Source organism: Salmo salar, chromosome ssa10, assembly GCF_905237065.1.
Source record: "Salmo salar chromosome ssa10, Ssal_v3.1, whole genome shotgun sequence".
Lineage (NCBI taxonomy): Eukaryota > Metazoa > Chordata > Actinopteri > Salmoniformes > Salmonidae > Salmo > Salmo salar.
Window position 1 is genome coordinate 82297373 of NC_059451.1, and position 23193 is coordinate 82320565.

The 23193-nt window shown below is 43.3% G+C and overlaps 2 protein-coding genes across 9 annotated transcripts in view; one reads left to right on the forward strand and one right to left on the reverse strand.

Annotated features, from left to right (window-relative positions):
• The window catches only part of sv2bb (synaptic vesicle glycoprotein 2Bb), a 41694-nt gene extending 39446 nt beyond the window's left edge, over positions 1–2248 (reverse strand). Inside the window, exon 1 of the mRNA XM_014124449.2 lies at positions 1962–2248. The gene's annotated coding sequence lies outside the window, so the exon portion shown is untranslated. The remainder of the gene's footprint in view (positions 1–1961) is intronic.
• Positions 2249–6129: 3881 nt separating this feature from the next.
• Positions 6130–23193, forward strand: part of akap13 (A-kinase anchoring protein 13) — a 97393-nt gene continuing 80329 nt past the window's right edge. For 4 of the 8 annotated variants that reach the window (XM_014124440.2, XM_014124443.2, XM_014124441.2 and 1 more), the window contains exon 1: positions 6132–6477. The gene's annotated coding sequence lies outside the window, so the exon portion shown is untranslated. Of the gene's footprint in view, positions 6478–23193 lie in introns of all 8 variants that reach the window. The other 4 variants (XM_014124445.2, XM_014124447.2, XM_014124442.2 and 1 more) reach the window with 3 other exon arrangements.

Below are 23193 nucleotides of genomic sequence, written 5' to 3' on the forward strand. Positions count from 1 at the left end.
CATTCCACAGGGATGCTGGCCCATGTTGACTCCAATGCTTCCCACAGTTGTGTCAAGTTGGCTGGATGTCCTTTGGATGGTGGACCATTCTTGATACACAAGGGAAACTGTTTAGAGTTAAAAACCCAGCAGCGTTGCAGTTCTTGACACCTGCTACTATACCCAGGTAGCCTAGTGGTTAGAGCGTTGGCGCAGTAACCGAAAGGTTGCTGAATTGAATCCCCGAGCTGACAAGTTAAAATCTGTCATTCTGCCCCTGAACAAGGCAGTTAAACCACTGTTCCACGGTAGTCCGTCATTGTAAATTAGAATTTGTTCTTAACTGACTTGCCTAGTTAAATAAAGGTTACATTTAAAAAAATCGAAATACCCTGTTCAAAGGCACTTACATATTCTGTCTTGCCCATTCACCCTCTGAATGGTACATATACACAATCCATGTCTCAATTGTCTCAAGGCATAAAAATCCTTCTTTAACCTGTCCCCTCCCCTTCATCTACATTGATTTAACAATAAGGGATCAAAGCTTTTACCTCGATTCACCTGGTCAGTCTATGTCATGGAAAGAGCATGTTTTGTACACTTGGTGTATTCACTGCGCTAAGCATCCTGAGAGCATAATCCTTCATCACTAATGGGATGTAAGGATGCACCACCAGTGCCTGCAGCTCTTGCCCTGTTCTTGATTGGTAATCCCGATAATTATACAAGGCCACATCCCTGGTGATGTTATGGGGCGTGTGTGAGTAATAAAAGCTATGATAATGATGTGCTGCTTATCTGTTAGTCGTGTTAGCTCCCCTGTAGTGTCAATGCCTTCTGTGTCCCTGTCTTAGCCTTCAGCCCTCATTACTTTGATGAATTACCTTGTACTGACTGACCTAGACCATGGGTAATGGCATCATAGTTACACCTGGGCCAACGTCTGCAGAGAGCAGGGAGGGCGGGCTGGAACTCAATAGATAGTTCTCCCAATTAACTCTAGCAAAACAACTGTCTTGGGAACAAATTTAATTGTATATTTGTATTCGTTTTGTATATCCAAGTGGGTATCATCAATCCAGGTCCACCCCCGATTGTCAGAATAGTGGGCTGTGGATGGAATATTTCCTTCTGAAAAATGGATATGCTTCATTCATTTTCCTTTGAATAAATGGGAAAATGTGGATGCGCTGAGGAAATGAAGGCTTTAATCACAAACATCATTATAATCTCAAGGCTACAACACTTCTTTCAATAAATATTCTTTTCAGACACCTCTATAATGTTTAGAGAAAGTGACAAAGAAACTTCACACTGTTTTAATCGAAGTATTTCCACAATCATGAGATGGTAATGTTATAATGTGAAAATCAACAAACCAAAAAATGATCAAGATTCATGAAATGCTTAAATACTGTAACCCCAGCCCTACTGCATCAGAGCACAACCAACACCACAACTAGATGGAGAGCTTTGCAAGACTGAAAAAAAGGACTATTCAAAAATAGAATTAGAATACAAACAGAGAATAGTAACAAATCAAAAGTTGCAATAAGCTACAGGTGCAGCCTTACCTTAGGACGGTCTAAGCAGGGAATTGCTCATCTCATGACCAACTGTAACAGCACTGTCTTTATGTATCATAAAGTCTCCTTTTCGTTAAAAACTAACAATACATTAACATATGTATATAAACACCTGTTCACCTATCAATTTATCACATTATCTTTCTGAGGAGTCAGCGTTAAGTCATTCAGTAATGCTAATAGACTAACAGGACAAGAGGGAAATCTTCAAAGACTGTATTATGCTGTGGCATGTTTTCCATATAAGTACACTGATATTCCCACAGCAGTTATGTAATGAGGATCCTCTGTAAAATCAGCATGCAGAACTTAGTGTACACCCAGTGAGACCAACAAGTATTGATTTGCTTTTTAGCCAAGTTGTAAAAGCAAGGAAGATGGAATTTTGTTTACCTTCATCCTGGAGACCGGAGGACCCCTGCATGGCATTCTCTTTGTATTGGAGGGTCCTCCCAGTCCAGCAGAATGATGCAGAGAGAGAGAGAGAGAGAGAGAGAGAGAAAGCACAAGAGAGCGTAAGTGCAAGAGAAAACAAGAGAGAGAGAGTGAGCAAGAGAGAGATAGAGAATGAGAGAGGTGTAAGGGAGGGAGTGTGGTGTGTGGAGCAGCGGAGTTTCTTGATGCAGTCTGGGTACTAGCTGAATGCTAATCAGATAGTGGAGGCCTTTCCCCAGGAGTGGAGGAGTGCAGAGCAGACTCCCTCCATATATCTTGTTAGGCTCCCTGCAACACCCACTCACAGCCAGGAACCAGCACAATCAGCACTATCCACTAGCTGGATCAGCCTATAGACTCACCGCCAGCCTGCCTCTAACTCATGACTGAGTTAAAGCCAGCAAACCCTGCTGTATGGGAACAAACAGGATCCAACCAAAACCATTCACACTTCCATCAGCACACTTATATTTTCAACTAATCTGAAAATGGTATTGTGCAAATGAAAAACGAGTACATCTATATTAGCTAACTGTTGTTCTAGCGGACAAACCCATGTTTTGTTGTATTACCACCTCTAGAAACCAATTGTCTCTGACTGCATGTAGTTCACAGCGAAATAATCTACCAATATCGACGTGATATTACACACTGGCTGCTGCCTGTCTAGGCTGGCTTCTGTCATGCATTATTGCAGAGCGCAGCTTGCAGCAGTCATCTTTCATATTTTATGCAGCATGGGCAGAAATTCCACCCCACACACCACCACCATACTAAAGAATGTAAATATGTGGAAATGTCTGTGGCACACCCTTTATCTTGTCATTTTGTATTCTGATTCTTGGGCCAATTTCAACTGGTTTCCTGTTAATTACCATGTTATAGCCACTCTTCTGTAATGTAAAGTGTTATCAAAATAAGTTACATCGTGTAGTTTCTGAAAGAAAGACTGCTGTTTGAGAACAGATTCACTTCATTATCTTAAGGTGTATGCTGCCTTTTACACAAAAGATGAAATGTGTGCGGTCTTGTGTAGGCCTTTTTACAGTATTGCAGCAACAAACTATATTAGATTCATTGATCATGGGTTGATCACTTCAATAGAAGCAGTATAAAATGTAATGTGGCAAGCCAAAAGATGTACATTGTGGTTTTTAAATTGTCCTTTGTTCATTCAGCCAAAACATCCATTGTAAATGTGTTTTAATTACTATGCCAACAGTGCCCTCTACTTGACAAATGAAGCAGTATTCTTTCACTGGTAATGCCCCACCATCTGGATAAACACAGTTTCCTTTTATTTTACATATATCTACTTTGCAATGTCCAAAACGTGTTCTATTGCTTAGAAATACCTCATATGCATTGCCTTGAGAGGATTATCACTTCCAGGTCATGCAAAGTCATAGCAATCGATCAAGCGTGGTCAAAGTAATGCTGAAGCTAAAAGATTCCAGGGGAAAGAATCTCATTGTTGTTAGGGTCAGCATATTGTAAATGAAGCCACATTAGAGATCCTGCAGGATTAGAGAAACTACATTTAGACGTTTTATTACCTCTGTCTGTCAACCTCAGTCGTTACTGCCTATTGGTCTTGGCAGGAATCTCTGTAACACATATCACGGGAGTTCCTTCCCTGTAGGTCTCCTGCCTGGTGGGTCTTTGAAGGTGATATGCAATGGATTTCAGTAAGATGTTTTTCTTAATTATCTGTTGAAAGTACATATTATTGCCTTTGTATAAGTACCATACTATAAAATGGATGATTGAAAAAACTACAATGCAATTTTATACACATGTACTCCATATCAAGATGTAATCTAACCTAAAATCACTGGTGCAGTAACACAGAATCTACTTGTCGCTTATTTGTGTCCTAACGGGTCAGTGGCCCCCTGTGTCTCTCTGTATCCATCCATCCTCCCAGCCAGCCTACAGTAGCAGCGTCCTACAGCACTGCTGTTGTGATTCCCTCCACGCTCCTCCAACCCCAGCATCATGCCGGATGCAGCCCTGGACAAATGTGTTTCAAAGCAGCCCAGCGTGACAGAAACCCGAGCTGCACCTCCTCGCGCCCAGCCTCATATTTATCTAACCTCTGGGTTTCTCACTGAAGAACCAGGCGAGAGAGAGGGAAAGAGACAGCAGAGCATTCTCAGCCTAGAAAAACATTAGAGTTCTTCAAAGCCCACTGACACGTGGTAGCCATGGAACCAGAATGGACTCCAGGGACCCTGCTCTTATTTCTTTTGGGGGGGGGGGGGGCGGACGGACGGACGGACGGTGGAGGAGAAGAGGGCGGAGGAGCAGGAAAAGGGGGAGGGAGAAAGAGCAGACACATTCACCAAAATAATATGACATATTGCATCATACTACAGCACGCTAACCTGAGACTACACTCTTAGACAAAAAGGTGCTATCTAGAACCTTAAAGGGTTCTTCGGCTGTCCCCATTGGAGGACCCTTTGAAGAACCCTACACAGCGGGTTCTACATGGAACCCAAAAGAGTTCTACCTGGAATCAAAAAGGGTTCTCATACGGGGACAGTCGAAGAACCCGTTTGGAACACCCTTTTCTAAGAGTGTAGACTTTAATTCATGACCTTTCAAACGGTATGATATAACAGCAGCATCCAACATACTGCTGCAGTCTTCAAAAGACAGACCTGCTTTCAAGCGGATACCCTGGATGAATAGACAATGGCTAGGAGGTACACTGTACACTGATGTTAGTGTAGTGCACTTTATATGAACTCAGAGGCCCCAAATCTATTCATCTAACCCCGTTCCTCCTCTCACACTCTCTCCTTCATCCCTAGTGTGCAAGACCAGTGTTCAAAGTTCATGACGCCATATAAAACCTAACCCTGTCTCTACATTATGAAAACCCCAAATATGAATAACGAGCAGTACCCTACCTATACTGAGAGCCTCACTCCCACCTACATGCGGTGACCACACAGCACAGGTCAGGTCCACACAGATCACAATATTTATTATCTGCTAAACCATTGAGGATGCATGATCCACTTCCAGTTACATGGTCCTGGATGGTATGAACAGGTGTCAGCTGAACGAAATTCTTCTAACTCACAAAACCCAAACATATACTAATGATTATAATGTGGTTATTGTGGCTATGTCTTGTAGCACCCCGGCTGTGTTTGAAATGACTATACGGCCGTCTCAAGGAGGGTTCACATGAACAGTTATCTCCTATAGGTGACCAAACAGTTACATGGTCCTGGATGGTATGAACAGTTATCTCCTATAGGTGACCAAATAGAGGAGGCCAGTGTTCCTGGAGACCGGGCCTCATTCACATGTTTCCTGACAGACTGCCACACTTCCTGAGGACATAAAACTGTGGTGTATTCTCTGAGTGAGCACAAAGCATTCACACCATCTCTCCACCACCGGGATGAATGAAGTGTGTCACTGTGCACAAGTGGACATAAGTGAATGATAGTGTGTGCATGTGTGTTTGTGCGTGCATGCTTGCGTGCGTGCGTGCGTGTGTGTGTGTGTGTGTGTGTGTGTGGACAGACGGTGTTGTTTCAGCTTGGGAGCAGCTAAGCCTCTGTTTGCCCTCCTCTCTGGTTCCAGGAAAATGACCAAAGTGCTACTGGGTAACTTGCCCCGGGCTGCTAAAGAGCTCATTCTAGGACCTGCTGCTAGATCTACTGGTCATGCAGAGCAATGCACGATTGCCATATCAATCACAGTGCTGCTGAGCCTATGTATTAAAAGCTTAGAGATATTAGTAAACCATGTCCCTTCGCATAGCCACTAGAGGTCCACCTTACCCACATGAAGTAACCTACAGTATTGCCTAATAAAATGCAATGTGTTTTCCCTATGGTTGCAAAGCATATTCTACTACGGTCTTATGCATTGATGCTGCCAAAAGGGTTTATGTGAAAATGACCAAGTTGACAACTTTATATACAGTTGTTTCATCACCTGTAATGTCTGCATGTCAAAATATGGCTTGCATAGATAGACACCCGTTACAATTCCGACGCCCACTCCATTATCTCATGGGAAAAATATCAACACAAACAGAACGTAATATTAAAGGAATGGCTGAGTGACAGCTTGTTGGACCGGTGAGAGAAGACAATGGAACATAGTTCCAACTAAACCTCGTCTCCCAAGTGACGGTATAGCCCGCCCTCTGATGCATGCTTCGTGGACTGATTCAGAAGAATAGAGAGTTGTTGTCGTGAGCAACAAGTGGGTGCTCTGCGAACTATCTAGTGGGCCTACTGTATTGAGTACTAGCGGCCATTCATTACGCTGAGAAGAAGGGGACTTTATATGAAGATTAGATGCTCAAGTGATCTTCTGGACTTCTCTCTGCAGATCAATTACTACAGATAGGTGCGGTTTGTGTCCCGATAACTTGTGTTAGACCGAACAGGGGAATGCTTCGGAAAGAGGAAAACACGCATTAAACACCCCAAAGTTCGAGGTAAGATACATTGTAGGCAATAGCACGAGCTGAGTAAAAGGACAGTGTGGTTTTAAAACAACTCTCTTTGGTCTATTTTGTACAAGATACAATTACATGTTTCAGATTCGCTATGGCACATTATAGCCGTTTTGATTTATCATCTACGGGTCTGGCCTCATGATTGTAACAATGCAACACATGTTGTAGTGACACGGACGTGGCCTTGCTGGTTAGAATCCAAAGAATCAAAGATTATTCCGTGGTAAATAATGCGGCACACCTCGGTAGTGGGCTACCCTGTCCCAGGCACCCCCCTAACTTCGGATCGGGTTTAAATCCTAGCGGCCATCAAAAAACATGGGGGATTCCACGCCACTGTTGTGCCACTAAAAAAATGTGATCGGAATGAATAGAATGACCTCCTAAACGTCATCCCCAGACCCCTGCCATATTAATAACATGCATAGTTGCTTTGATGTAATTCCATGTAATTGTGATGTTAGTTTATGTGGTTATTATTACTTTGGTTCATTAGCTATAAATGACCAAAGTACAGTAGATATTATTGTTAGGACTAATGGTGCTCTGATTGTGGTCTGAAACAAACAGCCACCTTGAATCAGCTGTGACGTCGATGTAACGTTTATTAGTTCGTTGCATTAGGGTAATAATAACACAATAATAACACATGTTTCTGAACAACATATTGTTCATTATAAGCCACCTGGGTGTTTAGAAAAATACGTTTGTACCCAATGTGCAGTTGTAGCAGCAGTTATTAACATGCATACCTAGGCCAAGGTACTGCTTTTTGCATGCCGCATCTAAATGGGTGTGGCCGGCGCTACCGACTCATGTGCCAGTTCTCTAAGGGTTCTTGTGATTGGTAAAACATGCCAAGGTCTGGGAGCCAGCCTCCGGTACATGTTAACGGGGACTCATGGATTTCCTGTCTTGAGTTTGTTATTGTTTTGAATTTTTCTTTACTTTTAACCCCCCCTCTGATTACATACTGTAGCCTTGAGTTTGTTGTTGTTAAGACCAGGAGCAGTGGGATTCCCAACGTATGCTGGGTGCTGGGTCTCCGTTTCCCACTGTAGCACCAGCATGCATTAGAGATCACACACAGTTGGACTAGCTGTCTGGCACACATGCATGTTTTGTGTTTCCCCCTCAAGGCTCTATATCTGCCTCATTTGCGCTAAGGTCTTGTCCTAAGGGTTTGGCCAATTGTCTGTAAGCTATCATGCCTGTTTTCGTATAGGACTTAGCCGTAGTGGTTCATAAAGGCTGATACAGTACTTTGATTATAGTCCTAAAAACCAATCGCTGCACTGCATTCTGTAAATAGTGTCTTGTGTATGAAGCTCAAAGCAAAGCAGCCATTCTTGTGAAAAACTAAATCAGGGTCACACACAGTGTTTCTTGGTTTTGAAACAAAAGTATACACCTCACATACATGGTTATGGACTTACAAAAAAGAAGACACCTGTACCATGTCAGATATGGAGTTTAAATGTATTTTTGAGTTTCCATCCCAATATTACACTTTATATACATCACAGAAGACTGAAATATAACAAAACGTTTTGCCATAGAAACACCAGATTTTTGTCTGTTAAATGTTTTGACATGTTTATTAATTATGAAACTATGCAAGATATTAATAACATTCCACCCATGAGGCCACTAGTCATTTGACTGCAGGAAAGTTCTACATGTGTTTTGCAGCTCTGGAAATAGAACTGTCAAACAGGAGAAAGTGGTGGCTAACATTCCTTACAGTGGAATACTCTGTTTAATGAAACTTAAGTGGGTCCATCTGCCACTTACTGCCTGGGTTGGAATTTCAAATCCTTATGAGAGTGGTTCCTCACAGACCACAGGGCCTGCACAGATTGACCTGAACGTTCTTTCATTGGGGTAACATTGGGGTATAGGGAATTATCCTGTCTGAGTTTCAGTTTTAGCAATGTCTTGTTTTCTCGCCGATTTTTATCACTCACTGATCAAAATATGACCTTTTTCTCATTGAAGTGTGATTTTAAGGACTGAGCTGCTAAAGGAAATGGCGTACTGGCATCTTGTCAGCAGCAGTAGAATAGTAGGTGTCCTCAGGCTGTCTAGAGGACATACAGGATACAACTCAAATCCATGGGAGGTCTTTGCATGTAATGGATGATTGGAGAATGCGTTCACTGCCTGAGTTTCCTCCATTTTCAATGTGGTAAGGCAACATTAAAGACTTCTATGAACATAGTAGTGGGCCCCACAGGCCTTTCTGTCTAAACACCCATGACGGACCAACAGGCTAACCTGGTAGAGAGGGGACCATACCACACTTCTGAATCATCAACACCTCTGGGGGATAGTTATTTATATTTCAGTTTTTCAATCTTAATAAACATTCATCTGTTCGAGTGGCTGTTGGGCTGTTTCACAGGGAAGTAATGTTTTGAGCGCAGAGCTCAGTGGCCTACGCTGTCTTCCCTGCCCAGTGATTTGTTTTCTCTTCACTCCCCTTATATGTGGTTTTGTTGTTTTGTGAGCATGGTCACAATTCCAATCATTCCTGCTTTTCCGGTTTTAAGCTGCTCTCCGACTTCAGAAGTGGTTTTCCAGTGCCCAACTCTCTCGGTGTGATACGAGACATGCCTGTCTTAGTGCTAACTGCCCCTCGTGAAAGGTTGCACACAGAACTGTTGTCGCGCCCTCAATCGCAGCGCACATTTCCTCCAACAAAGGACGGGACAATAGAAGGACAGTACTTCAGATGGAAGCTGTGTTGGAATATGTTGAAAACACGATGGCAACAGATCTATTCATAGCACTGAGTCAAGTATGGATTTCGCTAACCAAATTAGACTTTTTTTGTGTTGAGTCATAGTGTCTCACTTGGACTGTACAATGTGTTCTAGTGGAGGACATTGATTGCAAACAGATAGAGGCTCTAGGTCTACCTCGGGCATTTTGCTGGATCGAATTAAACTCTGCACTTCCAGGATCTGCTCGATTACTACAGTATCATCATAATAAACATGAATAACTCTGTCCAGATCCTCTGTATCAATCTTTCATTTCTAGCATTCTAACTACAGCTGGGTTTACAGAAGTGCCCTCAACTGTTCAGAAGGGAGCAGGTGTTAACCAAGCCAAGTCTGCTCCAGAGAAGGCAACCAACAGCACATGTCCCAGACACTCCAGTTCTGTTGACACACCTGCCTGTGGCTGGCCTGCTCTCCCTCTCTCCCCTGTGACATCACAGCATTTATCTCCCCCTCATCACCATCAACATATTTATCCCTTCTGTAAACAGAATAGTGCGGCCTGGTCGGCCGAACACTCACACAGGTTCCTCCAGAGTCAGCGCCTGCTTCAAACACCGCCTGGCTTCACTGCCTGGTTCCTTTTTTTGTTTGCTTGTTTAATGGGGAAGTTAAGTCTGCGTTCGATATGTGTATTTCAAATACAGTAATTTCCGTTGAGGTTTTTGTGTAAATGGATGGAAAACAAGTCATGAAAATCACTCACTCTGACCTGCCAGTGGCCAGAGTTTTAAAGTGCAAAGATACTGTCAAAGCAGAACCTTGTCATGAACTTTAGTGACCTTTAGTAACACCTGAGAGGAAAGGCTCTTCGTCCTCCTTTCCAACTTGTCATCCCTTGTACGAGTTGATCCCACATCTGCACTTTTAACGATGATGTGCCTGCGTGTGAGGAGAGCAGCAGTGTGCTAGCTGGGCCTGTCCTATCCAGGTCCACATCATTACTGTAGCCTTCACCTCCATCTGCTCAGCCTCTATCTGCCTTTATCAAGCACTGCGGTGGGGGGGGGGGTAGCTAACATGAAACTACTTAGTCCTAATGTAATCATAGCTCATGGTATATTTGAGAGAAAATAAAGTAATGTTGAAAGGGGTTGTTGCTATTAGTTAACAGAGTCCCTTTTGTAGCCAGTGTGCAGTGAACCCCGTAGACATTACCATTTCTGCTGTGTTATCAGTAATAACATTCATGTTTCTACTTTTCTTAAAGGTTAGGTCCGTAAAGAGCAGTTTTTTTCTTGTCTTTTTTATTTGGTATGATATGAATTCACTACACCCACTTTGTTACTTAATCCGCAGCAACACAATTTCATATTTTCCCAGTATAAATATTTTAACTGATTTTGGTGCCTTTTTGGGTATGTCCATTAGAACAGAGGCCATATTTAGCGTTGGGCGTGGGCATGGGCTTAGTAAGAGATTTCAGATTACTCTCCTCACAGGAAATGGCTATGTGTTGATAATTACTTTTAATTGGCACTATTTCATGGTCCACTGTGCATCATCGTCTCACACTCTGGGTCGGCCCGCTGTGCACATTGATTTGGTTCCCTAATATCTGGTTGTTGTGCTGCAGTGTGGTGCGATGGTGTTACTGGTAGATGGAGCTAAGGGGCCCTTTCTCCTGCTAGAAACAGTGGTTATACACATCCTGGTGGAGAGCAGCCGTTCCTGGGAAATGATCTAGCAAAATGTCATTCCTGTGTAGAAAGTGATAATGACGTTGTTTACTGCACTTTGACCCGGACAGGTACTTTTTAACAAGGTATTTGAGATTTTACAACTAGGCTATATGCAAGTGAAGAGCTTTGGTTTTTCACAAACAACAGGCCATATTCTGATTTAGTTCACTACTTCTTCTCAATAGGCCAGTCTTCCTGCTTGGCTAAATGTATCGCTCTTGGGACAGGGTTCTCCTCTGTGTTTATCGGAGCAGAATGGTTGCTAAGAGCAAGGCTCAAGTTAAAGCCTGGAAGTTTAGTTTCAGGGAAAAATGTGTCTCTCCTTCGTGTCCTAAATTCTCTCATCCACAAATGTTTGATTTCCTGCTGTGGAGGGAGTCTCCTGATGGGGGTCTGTTTTGTTCAGACTGCAGAGAAAGGCTGTGGCAGCTTCACATAACAGCTCATTAAAACAAGTTGTGGAAACCTGGACCCCCCCCCCTGGGTCTGTGAGTTGTTCTGGTTCTGCTTGTCGGTCACAGCTGTATCTGTGGAGGCCAGGTAACATGTTGTGGTATATATCCTGATATCTATTAAAGCAGGGCACAGACAGGCTGATCCTCTCATCCAATAGCAAACCTCTGTTGCTCCTCGATCCTGCCTTGAGGAAACCGCTGAGTGTTACAGCAGAAGAGCTACATTTGGATTGTTTAAACTGCAGTTTAAATCAGGGGCAGATTCTTGTCTTAGCTCCCCCCACCCCCACCTCCTCTAGCTTCCCCAGAGTCTCGCTTTCTTTAGTGCTCCTCACATGCATGAAAACCTCTCAACAGGCTCTTAGCAATCTCTGTATTTGGGCACCGCCATCTTCAGTGCCAAGCTGTTATCAGGCCCCTTAAATGCTCCGTCTGCTCTGAGTGTTCTCCATCCTTGGTATGCATTCCACCAGAACCCTTCACTGGTTCAGAGCAGCCGCTCAAATGCCAAACCTTTTTAAGAAGGTTTACTTCAAAAGATGTCTCCATTTATTTTTACAGCACGTTATAAACTAAAATGTATTTTTTATTTTTTTTTACACTGAATGCCCGCTATATAAACATGAATCTTTAGAGATGAGGTGAGCCGTTGAGGCTAGCATTAACCGGGCCCCTGGTTAAACTTCCACTCGATCATACCCCCTTCCTCCACCCTCCTCCACCCTCCTGACCTGAACACATGCCTGTACCCCACCCCCCTCAGAACACACACAGTCACACACAGTCCCTCACCCCAAACTGAGAAGGCTTGTTTAGACAGATTTAGACAGATTTAAACACAGCGAGCGTGGGGCTATTTCTGCTCGACTCTTATCTCCGTGGTAACTGGCTGTTTAGTGTTTTTATGGGGCTATTGATGTGAGCACTGATTAGACACTATTGTTTTACAAAACGCACTCACAGCGCAGCGAGATGAATCACCAGTTGTTGGGTAATTTTGAAGACATTTAATGTATCTGAAACCACTCTTGGCCTTTCTACATCATAATCCCGACCCAGCTCTAGCCATAATATATTCCCTTCTGATTTTCCAGCAGTTCAGTTCCCTAACCCTCGGAATGACTGGGGCTCCAATTAGAAATCCCGGGGATTGACTTGCAGCAGGGATCTCCAAACAGTTAGTTATAATGTCCGAGCTGTTTTTGTTTGTCTGTCGGCATGGAGACTTCAACAGTGAGACAGCTGATTGGTTGAGCTCCATGGTTAGTGAAGTGCAATGTTCCCTCTAAGCTGCGGACTGCCACACAGAAGAAATATCAGCCCGCGCCGAGAAGCACGAGATTGAATTTCACTCAATTTTCTGTAGTTTTCCACTTTAGTTAACACCATCAACGTTTCACTCAACTGTGGGAATTCTGCTCGAATCAACGCAATATTAGCCACTTTCAATGAAACATTCCGAAACAAAATGAATTATTCAAGACTTAGTATGCAAAACTAACTGTGCGTGAGATTTTCTTGTAGGTAAAATTGGAGTAGGATTCTATTGCATTGACAGGCAGGACTCAGGCCCGTACTCTACACAGGCCGGTGTGCCATAACCAATCAGAGCTGCAGTAGGCCTTTATGCAAATAGCCGTTGCCATATATGGATCTGTGCCATTCACTTTGAACTGGACTGTGTTTATAGCGGAGTATGTGAGCAGAGTTGAGTGATCAGAAATCCCGCTCAAGTGGTGTTAGTGCAAATGCTCAGGCCAACCGCTCCACTAAAAACCACTCCACACTCACAGGAAAAAAACTGCCGCTCAAAATTGAGATTAAAATGAATTAAAATCACAATTTAACCAACACCCATCTATTTTTTGTGACTACCTGGACCTACCATTTGGTTTTGAAGTATTGAAACCAAACCATATGATTTGAATTAAAAGTATTTTAATAAACAACATGAAAAGGTGAATGTTAGAAGCGAACATCATTTCAAATAGGATACATGTTATATTAAACAGCAAATAAACACTCTAAATAGGTCAGGAGACAGACAAGGAGTCTAAGAAGGAACTACAATACTTTAGGCTATATTATTTCAATTATTTCAATGCAATAGCCTACAAAGAAATGCATTGTGAAATACATTGGTGAGTGCGACACACTAGGCTGGTAGGGAGTCAGGGACATTAAGCGCTCAGCATTTCAACAACATTTTGTTGTATTAAATCATTATAGTCTATAAATTGCGCACATACGCTGTGACTTACTTAAGCAATAAGGCACGAGAGGGTGTGGTATATGGCCAATATACGACGTCTAAGGGATATTCTTATGCACGATGCGAAGCGCAGTGCCCAGCCCTTAGCTGTGGTATATTGGCCATATACCACAAACCCCCAAGGTGGCGTATTGCTATTATAAACTGGTTACCAACGTAATTAGAGCAGTAAAAATAAATGTTTTGTCATACCCGTGGTATACGGTCTGATATACCATGGCTGCCAGCCAATCAGCATTCAGGGCTCGAACCACCCAGTTTATAATTAGAATTAAAAACAAATGAAACAAAACGTTCCTTATTAGGCTCAGTATACGACACACTAGGCTGGTAGGGAGTCAGGGATATTAAGCGCTCAGCATTTCAACAACATTTTGTTGTATTAAATCATTATAGTCTATAAATTGTGCCTTTGAACACGTTTTTAGAAATACGTGTTTGGCCAGAGTCTGTGGATTCAGGCTCATGCGATGGTGCCTGGAGAGCCGGCCAGCAGTGGAGAACATCCTCTCCTTACCTGCAGAGCCACTGGGGATGCTAAACACCCTTCTGGACACTCTTGCCAGGCTGGGCAGGGATGCGGAGTTGTTATTTTTTCTATATGTAGGCCTAAAGGTTTTTAGGCAAAATAACCCAATCAAAACGGAAAGCTCCTTGAAAGTTGGAAAATGCCAATCCTATTGGGCCGAAATCAATTATGGCTTATTGTATAGATAATATAACAAACATGAAGGAAACTTTTAAGAGATCAAATTTTTTGTTTATAAAAACTTTGCAACAATGACACACTTAGTTATCTACCCACCTCGTTCCTTTCTGTTAGCATGTGCATGCAGTAAAGTAAGTACACCATCATGCTTTGGGGATATGTGTATTTTCAGATTCCACAATGATTATTTAGTTGTGGACACTACATCACCACATTCCCTCTCTTGCTCTTGGTCCTCATCTTTGTAAGTCACCTTGATTTTGCACCTGTGTGTTTTATCAGTTTCTTTCTGAAAATATTTATATTGGAGGTGGCAAGAAGGCCCAACGCGTCAGCCTTCGGGAATCTCGCTCCTCGCTCCAGCGCCGATCCTCATCAGATACTCTGATTTTTAAGCATTAGTGGTCGCAAATAGATGCGCATGTTTTTATATCAAAGCCAGAGCTGCATCTACCCACCTGTTCACATTTGTTCATATTCTTTGCTAGTTAGTGAGTTATTAGCCCAGTTATAGATCATTTCTAGTCAACAATTAGGGAGTGATTGCTTCCTGCAAGAGCACAAAATGTGTGCATTTCTAGTCATCTTTGAAAAGCGAGTCAGGTAAAGAGCTTTTTTTTTATGTCTTATGGAATATAGGCCTACATTGAACACCACACATTTGCTGCCTCTGACAGAACAGCTATTTCCATGTTAAAATGTTATGGGATGCATTTTTCTTCATCGTTTTTTATTTTAGTCCACTCTGGTAGTCCTATCACAGCAGCCTACTTGGCCACTGTTAACCTCTACGGGATCGCCCCCCTGCGCGGGATGGTTAAGCTAACGTAGGCTAATGTGATTAGCATGAGATTGTAAGTAACAAGAACATTTCCCAGGACATAGACAAATCTGATATGGGCAGCAAGCTTAAATTCTTGTTAATCTAACTGCACTATCCAATTTTCAGTAGCTATTACAGTGAAAGAATACCATGCTATTGTTTGAGGAGAGCGCACAGTTATGAACTTGAACATGTGTTAATAACCAATTAGGCACATTTGGGCAGTCTTGATACAACATTTTGAACTGAAATGCAATGGTTCATTGAATCAGTCTAAAACTTTTCACCTACACTGCTGCCAACAAGTGGACAAAATCTAAATTGCGCCTAACCTGGAATATTACATTTTGGCCTTTCTCTTTCATTTCAAAGATGATAAAAAAAGGAGATGTTTTTTTCTTTGTATTATCTTTTACCAGATCTAATGTGTTATATTTTCCTACATCAATTTCACATTTCCACAAACTTCAAAGTGTTTCCTTTCAAGTGGTATCAAGAATATGCATATTCTTGCTTCAGGTCTTGATCTACAGTTAGATTTGGGTATGTCATTTAAGGCAAAAATTGAAAAAAAGGGTCCGATCCTCAGGAGGTTTATAAAACTGTAACTTAAAATGGGTACAGCCTCAGTGTTCACAGTAAACACATTTTCACAATAATCAAGTTTGCGCTCGGCAAACCTGAAATTTGCTCAGTGCTCCGAAAGATTTGAGGAAACTTTGGTCCTCTGTCCTGTCATAATTGAATCAAAATAGCTGTTATGAAAAGCCCCCCCCAAAAAAAGATATATAAATGTTACATTGTTTTTTTCTCAATGATTCTGCTGGTCGGTATGCTCAAAATCCTCATATTTGCTAAAACTGCATCAAAACCTCAGGAGGGGCAACAGGCAACATTGCCGATTGCCGTATGCAGTGCCTACCTTCCCCTTCATTGAAATGCATAAAAATAGTTGGTGCACACTCGCATTCCTGACTCCTACATTCATTTAATTGAGCGATTTCATAGTTTGCGCATGTGTATAGCCTTAAAAAGGTTGGTCGTCAGAGATACTCGCCTCTTCCTCTCAGGTGTCATGGGCATCTCTACATAGTTTGACGCTGGCATCCCCTGAGTGTCAACTAACATTAACGAAGCTAGCTACCCACTGGGCAAAAACTGGTTGCACCAACATTGTTTCCACGTCATTTCAACAACAACAACAAAAATCGATCTAATGACGTTGAATCAATGTGGAAGACGGATTGGATTTGCAAAAAGTCATCAACGTTAAGGAATTTGGTATTTTTTTTCGCCCGACTTTGAACCTAAATCCAATAACATGGTGAAATGTTTTGTTGATTTCATGTTGAATTCACGTTAGCTGAACCAAATGTAAATCAAAACTAGAGGTTGAAATTACATCTGTCCCCAGTGGGTAGTTAGCATAAACAATAACCTGACAAAATGGATATATGCACCTCAAACAATTTTCCCTTCATTCAGAAAAGTAGACAAATGGATTTAATTTACATTTGCAATTAGCAGGTCACAGGTGAATGAACATGAGAATAACTGGTTTATTACAAATGTGTAAAACATATGTAACTTGCTCTATCATTATCAGGACCACAAAATACACATTTAAGCTCTGTATACTGTAGAAAAGAGAAGATTTTAAGCTTTGTAACGATATCAAAACTCTCTGATCAGCTGTTAAGAGAAAATCACAGAAGTTTGCCGTCATTTTTCAGCCCGGCCGGCGCCGTTTGCATTCTGCATGCAGCGACGCAAGTGCCACTGTAGAATACGTTGTATGTCTGTCTGTTATTTGGTGTGTGTGCGTGTTAGAAAGATGACCTTGCTATTACCTGGGTCACAGTGGTGCCAGTGGTATCAGGTATGGCTAGGGAGTCTACTCTCCGAACGTGAAGGTTTACATGAACTGTTAGCTGCTTGAATACCTCTTTGAGTGGCAGACAGACGCTAGTATAGCATTAAGTAGACTGTGAATCCCACAGTCTATGGTAAACAAGTGTAATAGATAAAAAAGGTATTGAATGCATGAAACATTATTTGCCAAAATTGGAAACCTGTCATGGTAGAGTAGATAAGCTGGAGAGCTTTGAAGGTGTTCAGTTAAGCTGGTATTTCCCTAGTGAATGGTTCCTTAATGTAACCATTACGTAACTTAATGGTTTGTTACTACCGCATGACTGCTTGTTCATAGAGACACATCCAGGCTTTGATTAAGAAAAACACATATAGCCTATATCCTTTGTCATGCCTGTTTTCCTGCATATTGGTATAAGCTATGTAACCAGTTGTGTAATGCTGCTATCTATCTGCCTTCTGGGGATGACCTTAGCTGCACATGGCCCCTGACCTCTCAGAGGGCCTGACTGGCCCACAGTACAAAGGCTTTCTCATGTTCCAGGGGGAAGTCCCTTAGAGACTGTCCCGCATGCTACATCCTGTTGGTGCCACAAGGGGTGTGTGTGTGTACGCGCACCAGCCCTCCATGTACTGTTATCCCTCTGAGTCAGCTCTACACACACACACACACACACACACACACACACACACACACACACACACACACACACACACACACACACACACACACACACACACACACACACACACACACACACACACACACACACACACACACACACACACACACAGTCCAAAACCACCAGGAAGGGGACATTGACATCCAAACTATTTCTGCAGGCCCTTGTGAATGAACATCAGCCCCTGTAGCTCAGATTGTTCACGCATTCCTCCACCTTGACCGAGGCATGCACATATAACAGCATGAGAGTCTCCACCAGGGCTCCAGCCGTGCTCTGACACCAGGATACCTCATAGCTGCCATGCTTTTCATATAATTGCTACGTGTGCAGATGACGGAGGGTTAAAGCTAATCAAATGTAATGTAATGAATGGGTTAGCATTAGCCAGCTAATCCGTAATCACCTTATCCTATTTCAGGCTTCATGTCTTTCATGGTGCAGTCTTAGCATCATCCACATCCACACAGTAATATCCTTCCCTGGTAATTGTGTGGTGCAACAGGGAACTGGCTTACCTAGGCTGGAACTATACTACATTAATGCTGTCTCTTTTCTCTAGACTGACTACTAGGGTCCTCCCTCGCCTTTGATTTGCGGTATGTTAGTTGTGCGCCAGAACTGTTGTGCTTTATGATTTTATTAAGAGGAGACAGTTTAAGTGCAGTTAATTCCCCCCTAACAAAGACCAGAGAGCCGAGGTAGAGCTGAAGAGTGTGTTTTGATGAATTTACTCAGACTAAACAAATGGGTGTTTGGCTCTGGCCTTAGCTGCTGAACTCACAGTTCTCCACACGTTCTGGGATTGACGATAGTTCTCCAATTTTGTTTAGTGGAACACTCTACTTCTAGGTTTCTAACCTTACAGACTTTGCAACCTGCCCAAACTATCCGTGTTGCTGCTTTGTATTTCAACAGATAACTGAATGAAGTTAAACTCACTGACCTAGTTCTTGTTGCGGACCAGCTATTCTTTCTACCACACTGAGGTATGTGTCCTCTGTTTGCTGATTACCCATCTAGTTCACCACAGGCCATCAAACTAACGTTCTTATGAGGCCACTGAGGCTGTGGTTGCAGAGCAAATCAATTCCACACACACGCCTCTCATCCACACAGACTGAGACAACAACCCAAGGATGTACACAAGCACAGAGTTAATATGTTAGTTGTGTCGGGGTTTGTCAGACTGCCTGCTCCATGTCGTCATTATCACCAATAAGCACTCTCTAGCCTTTTGCTAAAATGTTTTCGAGCGCAGAACGAGTCACTGTGCCTTTTTTAATGCCGTCGCTAATTTTTGGGATGAGGGACTGCAAAACCAAAAGTACAAGCATAATTGTTGTGTTGACAAATGCATTGCTTGCATAACTGTAGCAGCCATTTTGATTGAAAACAGTACTGGTTTGCTTGGGCTAAAGGCTTCTGTGTTCTGTGGTCTATTGTGCAAAAACTGCAGCCCGGCGGCCCAGCCAGGCCCTCTCCCCTCTCTCCTTTTGAAGATGATCAGAGGATGTTTTTGGTTAATAATGAGTCTTTTTCTAGATATATACAATAATCCCCAGGCAGTGCTCTGTCATGCACCATAGGTACCCTGGCCTGTTTTTAAAGATTAATCAGGGGACGTACGACTAATGTGAAACATATTAGTGTTTCTTGATAAAGTGGAAGTCGTGTTGCTATTGTACGCTATCATCACACGCTTGTTGTAGCTATACTGTATGTGCTATTTTGGCGTAGTTTTAACTTCAGGATTTTTGAACAAAAAGATTCTGCATGGTACACTCTTAGAAAAAAAGGTGCCATCTAGAACCTAAAATGGTTCTTCGGCTGAGCTTATAGGAGAACCCTTTGAAGAACCCTTTTTGGTTCCAGATAGAACCCTTTTGCATTCCATGAAGAACCCTTTTCTCAGAGGGTTCATCATGGAACCCAAAAGGGTTCTACATGGAAACAAAAAGGGTTCTCCTATGGGGACAGCCAAAGAACACTTTTGGAATCCTTTTTTCTAAGCATGCAGAGTGTGAAATTCTGAAAGACACGCTTGGCTAGCACCTCCTTTCCTCACAGCTTTTTGACAGCCAGGGGATGTCCAGATGCTTTATAGGTCAGAGTTCAAGCTCTTTGTGGGAGTCAGTCAGTCGGTATATAGGGCTGTGTGTGTCCGTCCCTCTGTCTGGCTGTGAGGGCTTAGAGCGTCAGGGTGAGATCAGTGGGTATAATTAGAGGCAGTTGATTATCCCTCTATCCCGTCTGTATGTCTGACTCCAACAGTAGCCCATTTACTGAGGAAAGAACTAGAAACTGATCCAGGAATAGAGAGCATGACCTGCCCCATGATGGGTGCCCCCTCACGCCTCCTGATTTATTCATGATGCTGAGCTGAGCTGACTCTGAGCTTCCTGTTGTCCATACCCCCTATTTGGACCCCCACTTCCTGTTCTGTCCTGTCCTCTCCCCAATTAGAATAGTGTTTTTTTGTGGGGGTTTTGGAGCCGACCAAATGTACAGGTCGAGTTTCAGCGGTGCCAGAGAGCTAGCCAAGGCACACAAATCCCCCCCCCCCCACCTTTTTTTTTGTGAATGTCTTAAGAAATTGATATGGTGTGGAAAACCGCAACCGTAATGCTGATTCTGCAGTTCGCTGCTACGGTCGCTCTCCTGGCCCATCCTAGAGGGTTTTTTTTTGTCTCTTTTTGCGGTTTCTTTTCCTTCGTCATTCTCAATCTCCCCTCTGTAGCCATGTTCAGCAGTACACTGTTCACCACTCTGCCTTCCTTCCACCCTCTGTCCCTGCCTGGTCCTGGCTGCTGGCAGAGATTGAGATGCTCCTCGCTGGTGGTGATCACTTCACCGCTCAGTAGGTGGAGAAGATGATGATGTATTTGGACCGAGTTACATGTTAAACCAGCACCTGCTTAGTGTGAAGCCAGCAGCAGCAGGCCAGGCTGTCTGGTTCCTGTCTGGGGCTTGAGGGTTGGCCTGGCGCTGAGGCTAGGGATGGAGTTGGAGCCTAGAGCTGGGGATAGAGCTGGGGCTGGGGCTAGAGCTGGGCTTGAGGCTGGGGCTGGAACTGGGGCTGAGGCAGAGCCTGGGACTCAGGGTGGTTGGGGTTAAGCTAGGACTGGGACGTGAGCTTTGACGAGAGCAGGGGTAGAGTGGGGCTGGGGCTTGAGCTGCAGAAGTGGCTTATAGAGTGGGGGTTGGGCAGAGTTATGGTCTGTGTAGTTGTGCTGGTGGTTGTTGAAGGGAATTATAACTGGAAGTTTGACTACACAGTGCAGGATTAGCGAGCCCCTCTATGTGACTGACCGGCACCTGCAAGACTGCAATTCAGTTTAAAGTCTGTTTCAAATCCGTTTTTCATGTTGTTGGTGGACATGGGTACACCGTGTGACTTGAGACTCAATAATCAGATTGCCTCTTTAAACTCCCCCCTGCAGAACGTGAATTGAAGCTGATTGCTAAACAATAGTGGGGGTGGATTATCATCTTAAGCAGACAGAAGGTGGACAAGATAATAATAAGTAGGACGGGTTTTCTATTTACTCAGCTCTAGGCTCCCATTGAGCGGTTGCTTCACAGATGAAATGGACGCTGTAATGGATTGACAAGGGCGGACATTTTCCCCAATGATACAATAAAGAGGTTAGTTGTGACTAGTTCAGTGTTGTTGTTCGGGTCTGAGTAAGGCCTAGTGTGTGGTGCCGAGATGTTTTAATGCCCGGGTAGAGCTGGGTAGACCCCAACGCCCTGTTACAGGTGGGTATCACGCTCGGCAGCTCTCGGTAATATTCCCCAGCATGGCAAGGGCGAGCGTTGGCCCAGAGCGTTGGGCCAGTAAACTAAAGGTTGCTGGTTTGAATCCCCGAGCAGACAAGGTGAAAAATTGGTCGAATGGCCTTTGAGAAAGGCACGTAACCCTCATTTGCTCCATGGGCACCATACTACTGTGGCTGAGCCTGTAAAACACATTCCACTGCACCTACCTGGTGTATGTGACAATAAAACAAATAGGACACTGTCTCAGACCTGGTCTGTTCTCTCAAAACATAAACCTGTGGTGAGGCGTGTTTCTGCGTCACTCAGTGCACAAAAGCAGGCAGCCTCAAGCGTGTTTGTGTGGTTTTATGCATTGATCAAAGATAATATAATAACTGGTCCAAGTTCAAAGTCAGTTCACAGTACATGAGGAAGTAAAGTTAAAGAGGAAGTAAGTATTGCAGTTGGAAAAGTAAGTAATGTCTCCTTAGAAGATATTCATTGCTCACTGTAGTGCAACATTGTCTGTTGTGGTCAGTGTCCCTTGCGCAGTTGCTCTGCCTGTCTTCCTGTTCATATCTATGGGACTCTACTTGTAATGCAAAGTGACATGTTTGGGATGAATGGCAGGGCTCGTGCCAGCCAGGACTGTTAGGCCTCTCTGTTCACTTCTCAATGGAGACACTTCCTGTTGCTGCTTTGAACAGAGCCACATCACACAGACCAGCTGACTTTGGATCAGGGTATTGCATGATTAATGGTGATGATTTTGCTTTCATTTCATACTTCAGTCAGGCCCATAATTATTTGCACCAATGATAACGATGAGCAAAAAAGATTATAAAATAAATAATACAAATACTGAGCAATATTATATGATTGGAAAAAGTATATTATTGTATATCACATTTTTGTAACATACAGTATAGATCAGTAGTTGTATTATTTAATACAGTCTTTTTTGCTCATCTTTATCAAGGGTGCCAGTCATTTTGGATCTGAGATTTTACAAGAAACTTAGGCAAAGGAATCGGCTCCTCAAAGGAGTGAAGTTCCACCACATCCACACAGACATTTTTTAAACCTCCAGTCCATGAAATCAGTAGCCTGATGACTCACACTAAATTCTTCCGCTGCTCTGTCGTTCGCTACATTCACTACATGACCAAAGGTATGTGGACACCTGCTCGTCAAACATCTCATTCCAAAATCATGGGCATTAATATGGAGTTGGTCCCCCCTTCGCTGCTATAACAGCCTCCACTCTTCTGGGAAGGCTTTCCACTAGATGTTGGAACATTGCTGCGGGGACTTGCATCCATTCAGCCACAAGGGTATTAGTGAGGTCGGGCACTGATGTTGGGCGATTAGGCCTGGATCGCAGTCGGCGTTCCAATTCATCCCAAAGGTGCTTGATGGGGTTGAGGTCAGGTCTCTGAGCAGGCCAGTCAAGTTCTTCCACAACGATCTCGACAAACCATTTCTGTATGGACCTCGCTTTGTGCACGGAGGTATTGTCATGCTGAAACAGCATATGGCCTTCCCCAAACTGTTGCCACAAAGTTGGAAGCACAAAATTGTCTAGAATGTCATTGTATGCTGTAGCGTTAAGATTTCCCTTCACTGGAACTAAGGGGCCTAGCCCAAACCA